General features: G+C 40.2%; 1 pseudogene; it reads left to right on the top strand.

Annotated features, from left to right (window-relative positions):
* The first annotated feature begins 5,947 nt into the window (after positions 1-5,947).
* On the top strand, positions 5,948-9,274 carry LOC144828113 (uncharacterized; annotated as a pseudogene).
* Positions 9,275-9,690: the final 416 nt, after the last annotated feature.

Below are 9,690 nucleotides of genomic sequence, written 5' to 3'. Positions count from 1 at the left end.
TAGTTAGCTGGACATTTCACTCATACAAAACCATTGAAATTCCCCCGTTATAGTTAACTATAACTCGCGCGCCCGCAATGCACTGCTGATAACGTCACATATTACATCACTCATGACATGCTCAGTGACATCACTGATGACATCACTGATGACATCACTGATGACATCTCAAATGACATCAGTGATGACATCATCCAGTGAATGTGTGTCTTTTTGAAAAATAAATATTTTTTATATATGTATATCTAAAGGTCGATGGAAGAATAAATGAATAAATAAGTGTCTAAATGGATGTTTTTTTGTAAATTTGATTGTATAACTGACTTATTAAGTGTATCTTAGTGAATACATGTATTAGCGAGTAATGTTTAAATATGAAAATAGCTGTATCAGTGTCTCACTTTGTGTATAAGACGCTGCATGGGTTGGTGCCTAGCTACATGAGTGTTGATATGGGTTATTAGTTGGTTTTTAGAGTATCAGTATGAGTGTCTGTATGGTTCGGTGGGGGATATTACTTACCGCATAGATGCATGAATGGGTGACTCACTGTTTGTATGTGTTTTGAAGACAGCATGTGTGCAGGACTGTATGGGTGGATGAGTGTGTGTATGGGTGTGTTAGTGAGTGAATCACTGTCTCAATAGTATCTTTATGAGTAACTATATATGTGTTAAACTAGTATATGTGAGTATTGATGTATATAAGTGATGTATATAAGTGAGTTTATATGAGAGCGAGAGATTGTAAGAGTTCCTGTATAAATAAGTATGTGTTTCTATAAGTGATTGTTTAAGAGAGTAAGTATGTGTACGATTCTGTAGAAGTAAGTGTAGTGGTGGGTGTATAGCTGTATATGCAAGTAAATGGATGTTTGATAGTTTATTTGCATGTGTGAGTTTGTGTGTGAGTAACTCTATAGATGAGTGTCGGTGTGTAACAGGATCTATAGGTGTATAAGTACATATGATGAGTGAGTACATGTATGAGTACCTATATAGAACTGTTATTGAATGACTACATGTGTATGTAGATTTTAGAATTACTTAATAAGTTGTTCTAACTAGAATTGGTATTTCCATTTTTTTTGAAAATGTTAGTTTCTATTTTAGAATGTGTGTATCAAGGGTTATATTACGCTATTACGCTGAGAGGAGGTCTGTCACTCTTTCACAAGGATGTCATCAGTGATGTCATCACTGATGTCATTTGAGATTTCATCACTGATGTCATGAGTGATGTCACTGACCATGTCATGAGTGATGTAATATGTGACGTCATCAGCAGTGCATTGTGGGCGCGCGAGTTATAGAGAATTTCAATGGTTTTGTATGAGTGAAATGTCCAGCTAACTATAACATGTGTGAAACCTGTGTTTTTTTTGTGAATTTCTAAGGTTTTTTAAATGCTAATTTTTAACTATAACGTGTGTGAAACCTATGGTTTTTTCAGTGAATTTCAAAGGTTTTTTAAATGCTAATTTTTAACTATAACGTGTGTGAAACCTATGGTTGTTTCAGTGAATTTCAAAGGTTTTTTAAATACTAATTTTTAACTATAACATGTGTGAAGCCTTTAGTTTTTTCAGTGAATTTCAAATGTTTTTTAAATGCTAATTTTGAACTATAACGTGTGTGAAACCTATGGTTTTTTCAGTGAATTTCAAAGGTTTTGTAAATGAACATTTTTAAATGTATTAATTATTATTATTTTTTTTTTTTTACTAATTTTCCTCATTTATATAATAAATATTTACATCTTATTTTGTTTTATTTATATTTCATATTTATTCGTAAAATAATAACAAAATTAAATAAAACAATATTTTTTTTATGATTATCATTTTTTTTACAAACAAAAAAATTTAATTTTATATTTTTCCTTTTTTGGGGGGATAATCGCACAATACGCGTCCCGTAATCGCACCGTTGTTTGTACTGTAAATTTTTCTCTGCACGTACCCACGCAAACATTACGCATACGTTTTGACGTTACGCGGCGCATCGGGGCTTCCGTGTGATGTAATCTACGTTTGTACGACCCCCGTGCACGTACCCCCGAAAGTTTTATAATGTTAAAAACTATATATTTATGCATTTATTGTTAATTTTAAAGGTAGACATTATCTGGGATAATGAAGAAAATGTTTTTTTTATCTTTTAAGAACCGTATATTACTTTTTAAAGTAATTACGAATCTCGCAACCGTGCGTCGTACGTACGTCATATAGTAAGCGCACCCTAAGAGTCCGTACAGTCATGTGACATGAAAAGAAGAGATTTCATTGGTTCATAATACTTCCTACTGCAATTGTTGAAGGATCCCTCCCATTTTGTTCATTCTACTTTGACTTTTGGAGGAGTAGGACCCTTTCTTTGTAGCTCAACTAATCTGAAAGTTTATTTGAGTATTATGGCTGCACAATCTCCACATTGTTCTGAAGATTCTTCAGATGACAACACCTTTCTGGCAGAACCTCCACCCAAGAAAAAGAAAGAGGCATTTATTTGGAAATGTTTCACTTTTCCTGAACATCAAAAAAAAGTGAACGCACCAGTGGTGACCTGCAAAATTTGCAGTACAACTCTGTCTCGTGGGGACCCAAATAAAAAATATTTTTTTGGGACGGCCAGTATGGACCGACACGTCAAAAATGTACATCCTCACAACTAGGCAAGAGAGAAGACTCGCAGTCTGCACGATTTTCCACCACCTGCAGTTCCGAGCACCTCAAGTGCACCGCCACCACCATCAGGAAGCACTACTACTAAAATGATTGTTCCTCAATTTGCCAACCTCATGTTCCTCTGCAAGTTTTGCAATAAACTTTTATGTTATGGGGAGCAGTCAGTGGACCTTATTGTTAGGAGGGAGGAGCAGCACAAATGTCCCAAAAAAATATTTTTTTTATTTTGTGTTCCAGGTCTTTTTGTTGATACAAAAAAAAATCAAAAACCCCCCACAAAATTGTTCAAAAAACTACAAAAAAAATACAAAAGAAAAAAGAAAAAAAACCAGTTCTTTTCAGAACTACCTCTACTGGTCAAAAAAAGAACTATATTTCTATGATTGTGTGTAAAAGTTTGTCAGAGTGAATATCTAGTTCATAAATGAATGAATGAATATGGAAATGCAAAACTATAACGATCTAGTACAGCATAAATCTATAGGGTGTTTACCTATAGTATACTGTTCTACCTCCGAAGCACTGAAATGTAACATATGTATATAAATATATTACAAGTCTATGCTTTAATTTGCACTATCAGAGAAACTGGGTGAATGTATTTCTATGTATTAAGGGCGATTTTACAACCCCCTTGTTTCTCTTTTACACAACCGTTGCATCACATTTGTGATGCAGCAGTGGTGCAAAAGATGCACCATGATGTATGCTATTTACAATCTGACCTACTTGGAAAGTGCGTCATATTGTAAAGCCGTGCGCCAAAAGGAGGCTTTCTTGCATACATGGGGAATGTTCTGGTGCTGGAACGTCTCCTAAAAGTGACTAAGTAAAATTTATAATATTTCATTCAGTCACTTTTCGGCTTATACTGCGTCAAAACCCTGCACCTGTTTGAAACAGGTGTAAGGATTGACACAGCAATATAAGCATAGGGCCCAAAATGTTCTGTACTCTAAATGTAGAACAGCGTAAAAAGGCCATGGTTATTGCTAGAAACACCCCCACCAACAACCATTACACACCCCTTTAACGCATAACACTGTATTAAAGGGTCTCATATTTAACAGGCAACAGTATACCAAAAAAAGTGCCACAGAGCTACCTTAAAAATATGCTGAGAGCTGTGCCACAGAACATCACAAAAAGTGACGTTCTAATGGCGCAAGAAATCTCATAAATGAGGCTGTGAATGATTACAATTCTGCAAGGAGACTGCCTAAAGGGGTTTGAAACAGTCCATGCCCTAAGCCCACTTTACCTCATAAGTACTTTGGTATTGCCTCAATGATTAGAAACCTGCAAGGAAACAATCTGGTTGAATGTATAGCAGCTTCACTTTTAGAATATAACCTTATAGTCTACCACAGAGGACTACACCGGCTATTAAAGGCTCTCTCCACCATTGTAGGCCACGAGCCGAAGATGAGGGCCTTTAACAAGGGAGAGAGACTTTAATAGTGGTGTACGCATCTACGAAGGGCTACAAGGCTATTAGAACATTCTGTCACTTAAGGACAGAATGTTCTAACAAAAAAACAAAGCCTTTTGGGAGCGAGAAGGGAATTGAGATTGGATGCTGACTAGGGAATTGAAGGTGTGACATGCAAGTGTGTAGGCGATTAGAGGACTGTATGTGTAGTGGATAGGGGTTTGAAGCAGTCAATGTGCTAAGGCCTGGGTCACTGCATGAGTACTTGGGTACTGACTGAATTATTAGAGTACTGCAAGGAGAGTGCCTGGGTGAATTTATAAGTGGTTGGGTTGTGACTCAGTGAATGGATTAGTACATGGTGCTAAATGGGTCTCTAGAGGAGTGCAAGAGGAGTGACAGGTTGTTTGCTGGAGTGTTTGGATACTGACTGGAGAATTGAAGGCGTGAAAGACAAATGTGTAGGTGCTTAGAGGACTGCATGCGTATTGGAAAGGGGTTTGTAGCAGTCTATATGTTAAGGCCTGGGTCACTGCATGAGTACTTGGGTACTGACTGAATGATTAGAGTACTTCAAGGAGACTGCCTGGTTGAATTTATAAGTGGATAGGGTTTGGCACAGTGATTGTAATAGTACTTGGTGCTGAATGGGTCACTTGAGAATTGCAAAGAGAGTGACAGGATGTTTGCTGGAGTGTATGGATATTAACTGGAGAATCGAAGGTGTGAAATACAAGTGTGTAGGTGGTTAGAGGACTGCATGCATAGTGTATAGGGGTTTGAAGCAGTCAATGTACTAAGGACAGGGTCACTGCATGAGTACTTGGGAATTGACTGAATGATTAGAGTACTGCAAGAAGAGTACCTGAGTGAATTTATAAGTGGTTGGGTTTGGCACAGTGAATGGATTAGTACATGGTGCTGAATGGGTCACTAGAGGAGTGCAAGGGTAGTGACAGGGTATTTGCTGCAGTGTATGGATACTGACTGGAGAATTGAAGGTGTTAAAGAAAAGTATGTAGGTGGTTAGAGGACTGCATGCATATTGGAAAGGGGTTTGTACCAATCTATGTGTTAAGGCCCGGGTCACTGCATGACTACTTGGGTACTGACTGAATGATTAAAGTACTGCAAAGAGAGTGCCTACTGAATTTTAAATAGCTTCATTTTTACCACAGTGCATACAAAAAGATATTCTGTTGAATAGCTCTGTACAATATGAAATCAGCAATCACAGAGACTTTGCCAGAATCAAAGGATATACACCTGGAAATAAAAACTATAAAACACAAGTTTGAAGCACTCCATGCTGTAAGACTCAGTTTATACCATAATAACTTCGCTAGTAGCTCAGAGATTAAAATTGTACAAGAAGACTCTCTCAAACCATTTTTAATTTTTAATCATAAATTTATTCTTGTAACATTTCGTAATGTAATAGAACATCTAGCATGATTTCATCAGGAATTTCATTTGCTTCTTCATCAATTTCAAAACCTGTGACATTAAACTCAATATCATCTAATGCTTCAATGAAGTCATTGTCCAAACTTTCATCCAAAAAATCTCAGGTTATATCCTCTGCACCAATAGGTTGTTCTTCATTGCTACTTTTCCCTAATAGATAATACAAATCTAGCTTTATCAACTATTTTGCCCTTTAAAAACTATTATGCAGAAACGTTTCTCAAGTACTTTATATGATTATATCAATTAAATTTGTTTATAAGAATTTGTACTTATAAAATTTCCTTACATTTTTAAACCAATCATTGTTTATCATTTTAGAAATAAACTAAGCTGTTCTCTTCTTTACTTTGGCGGCTGTGGTTGGTTTTTTCCCGAAGGGTTGTTCACCTCAACCCAGGTCACAGTGGGGTCCAGCGATGCCTTTTTTGATGAGGTTAACCATTTTATTGGCATTGGTCTCCAGGGCTTTGGCACAACCCACACTTGCTGCAGACTCCATAGTCATGGACTGCGTAGAATCGCTGGCCAGGATTTCCCTGAATGCTTCTTACTTCTTGGGCAAATATGTGTGGTTCTCTGTTCTTGATCAGTCTGGCACGGTGTTTGAGGTTACGCCACCATTTGCTGCACAGTGTGGTTACACCATCACAAGAGACTTTTGGGGAAACATTGAATTTCGTGCCTCGTCATTAAGCTGCTTCTCTCAAATTGATGACGCAAGCTTTTCTATGAATGTGACAATTGATATTTCTTCGACTCCGGATATGGTGTCTGCAGTTACCTATGTAAAGAAGTTAATGTGCCCTGCCTACCTGTGGAGTGCCAGAGAAATTATTTGTGAAACAAACTATATGGAAGTGTCTGTAGAGAGAAGCATTCCTTTGGCTCCAGAGGGCTACGTACAAGATCAGCCAGAGGATTGGGCTGCAGCTTTTCCAAATGCAGTGGCTGGTAATGGGTCTGTCTGGCAGATTGTATTCCACCTCCATCTGGAAGGAAGGCCATGCTTTTGAGTCCGGCACAAGAAGCTGGTTATGGAATCCGCACCACAGAGTCTCGGATTGTGCTGCGAGCTGCTTACAATGTATCAGAGGCATCTACAGGAATATTTGGTGGTGTTGACTTCTCCGTTTTGAGATCCACTTCATACTACAAACTGCGCTGGATGGTATTTATGGTTGATACAGCAGTAGCCTGCCATGTTGATGACCTAAAGTATACAGATGATGCTATCTTGTGGAGTGTTCCAAGACAAAGTCTGATTGGACCTCTAATGGCTGGCGCAGACAACGTCCAGATGAGCAGTGGTGCCTTTGGGGTCGACTTGCAGAAACTGAGAGCTGGAGATGTTCGTAATGAGTATGTGATCCAAATGACACCCTTGCTACAACGATCCAGATCCCCTTGGGTGCACCAAGTGGCTACTATAAGAGCCATGTGATGAATGAGATGTACGGCATAACCTACAGTGTAAACCTATTTTTGCAAGATGAGTGGACCGATGACAAGTGGGGGCAGACCAGACAAACTATCATAAAAGACATTACAACTCCATTCATGCCCCGCCCACCCACTGTAATAAATGAGACTATTCCAGCAACGAGGGTGTTCAATGCGACAGTAGGGGTATTTCTTCAAGATGTGAATCTTGTGTTTATTACCATTGGTTCTATAACACTTGGAGGCCGATTAGGATGGCGGACGGACTTGCGTCCGTCCGCCACCCCAGAGATGGAGGGACCGTCCGCAGGGGCAGCGGCGGTCCCTCCGTGCAAATTAGGATGTGAACGCCACCCTGGCGGTCACATCCTGTATGTTTTAACATTGCGGCGGGTGCTGCTTGAAGCAGCACCCGCCGCAATGTTAAAACTGCATGTTTTACATTTACATGCACAAAGCGGCTGGCACCGCGCGGTGCCTGCCACTTTGTGCATGTAAATGTTGGGGGGTACCATAGGTACCCCCCATGTGCACCCCCCACCCCCGACACCCTGGGGGCCCGCAACGGGCCCCCAAAAGCCAAAGTCCACATGCTTTTCCACGGCGGAAAAGCATGTGTTCGTGCGATTCCTAATTTAGCCCTCCTCACACCGCGGATCAGCGGCTGACGGACCTGCCGTCCGCCGCTGGTCCAACCGCACTCCCACCGCCATCCTGATCTGGCGGTGGGTCTTCTATTTCACTGCGGCGGATAATCCGCATACTCCGGGCCGGCGGTGGCTTCCGCCGGCCCGGAGTATGCGGATTATCCACAATCATAATGAGGCCCTAAGTACAGCCCAAGGTAATGCAAGAGGATACTTGATCTCCGAGCTCCAACATCCAGACGGACGGTTTAGTTACAAAGTGAATGTTCCATTTGATGACCCAAATGTCAACAAGAAGGTTACTTGGCCGTTCACCGTTTATACATTGAATGTTACATTTGGCTTCATCGTCATTCCTCAGGGCGAATCCTTTTCTGTTCCTGCTGTAATCGTTGCAAGTCTTCAGGATATAGTGTTACCCAGCGCAACAGGATATTGTGATGACTTTTACCTGCACCTTGTAATCAAACGGGAGAGTATAGACCAGCATTGGACACCTTATGTTGGAAACCTACGTCTGACCAATCAGTCTGACCAAACCCGTGGCTATCTGCTGTTTGACAATGGCACACACGTCGATATTGCAGTTCCTCTGGCATCTTCTCTTGTGGTCTATGAGGACGGCGTTGGCACTACTGCAGTTACCATTCCAGTCTTTCTGAAAGACTCGGCTGGCAACACTAGGAGTAATTTCTCGATGGCGTGCAGTTACATTTCCGAAAAAAATATAGATTGTCAACCTAATGGAACCATAGTCACTACTATCACTCCAAAGGCCGTGTTGCAGGCATTGGATCTTAGTCAACTGGTGTTACGAGATCAGCGCTGTAGACCTACTGAGATAACGGATCTGAGCGCAACATTTGTCTTTAATGCCAACACTTGTGGAACAACTTCAAGGTTTGTAGGCAACTCCGTCATTTATGAAAATGATATATTCCACCTCCGACAAAGCCCAAGTGGAGCAAAATACAATTTGAGCATATCCTGTAATTATCTCATCAATGATACTCTGATGGTGTCCTACACTTCCGAGGATATCGTATTACCCCCGCTGACGAGGGATTCGGGTCTCTAGCCCTGGTAATGAGACTGAGCAAAGATCTGTCATACTCTGACTTCTACAGTAATCCGGAGTATCCGGTACTGAAATACTTGCAGGAACCACTGTATTTTGAAGTTGAACTTCAGTATACTCAAGATCCACAGCTTGAGCTCTTTCTGGATAATTGCTGGGCTACACCTTCCAGAGACAGACGCAGCACACCACAGTGGGATATAGTGGTCAACAGCTGTGAAAATGGCGCTGATGATTATGAAACAGTCTTCCACCCAGTTGCTGTGGATTCAAGAGTGCGTATTCCAGGCCACCTGAAGAGATTCGAAGTGAAGATGTTTACCTTCAGGCAAATCCCAAAGGGCACGATCTACTTTCACTGCAGTGTGGTGATCTGCAGCTCAAACCTCCCATCGGCTGATCAGCTCTGTTCACGGCGCTGCATCGCAGAAAAGCAAAGGCTATGCCGCAGTGTGGACGATCACCCTGATGTTCATGGATACGTTTCCTCCGGCTCGGTCCAGTTTGTGGCAGAGGACTGATGAAGAGCACATTGATGGCTGGATCTTCAATCAAGCTTCCTTGACCTGTTTTATTTATGAATGTGCACCTGTTAATTAAACCAAAAAAGTGGGGAAAAAAAGAAATAAACTAAGCCTATTATAATAAAATGCAGTACTAAAAAAAGTAAAAAATATCTATTCAGCTTACCAATTCCAAAGCAGTTGATGTGCTGTAGTTAAATACAAAGAAGACAAGTACACTCACTATATATGTTTTTTAAATTTCTTCAAATGTGTTTCAAAGATACAAACCATCTTTACAAACTCTTATACACCATAGACGTCGTGTTACTTGACTTTTGTAGAAGTACATCCCATCAATCATTTTTAATAGTTAGGTATACTTACCTTCAAAATAATAAATTAAAAATAATAATTATTGCTAATTTACCATC

Source organism: Lissotriton helveticus, chromosome 4_1 (genome assembly GCF_964261635.1).
Source record: "Lissotriton helveticus chromosome 4_1, aLisHel1.1, whole genome shotgun sequence".
Classification (NCBI taxonomy): Eukaryota; Metazoa; Chordata; class Amphibia; order Caudata; family Salamandridae; genus Lissotriton; species Lissotriton helveticus.
The sequence above is the reverse complement of the archived record's forward strand: the minus strand, read 5'-3'. Positions and strand labels throughout refer to the sequence as shown.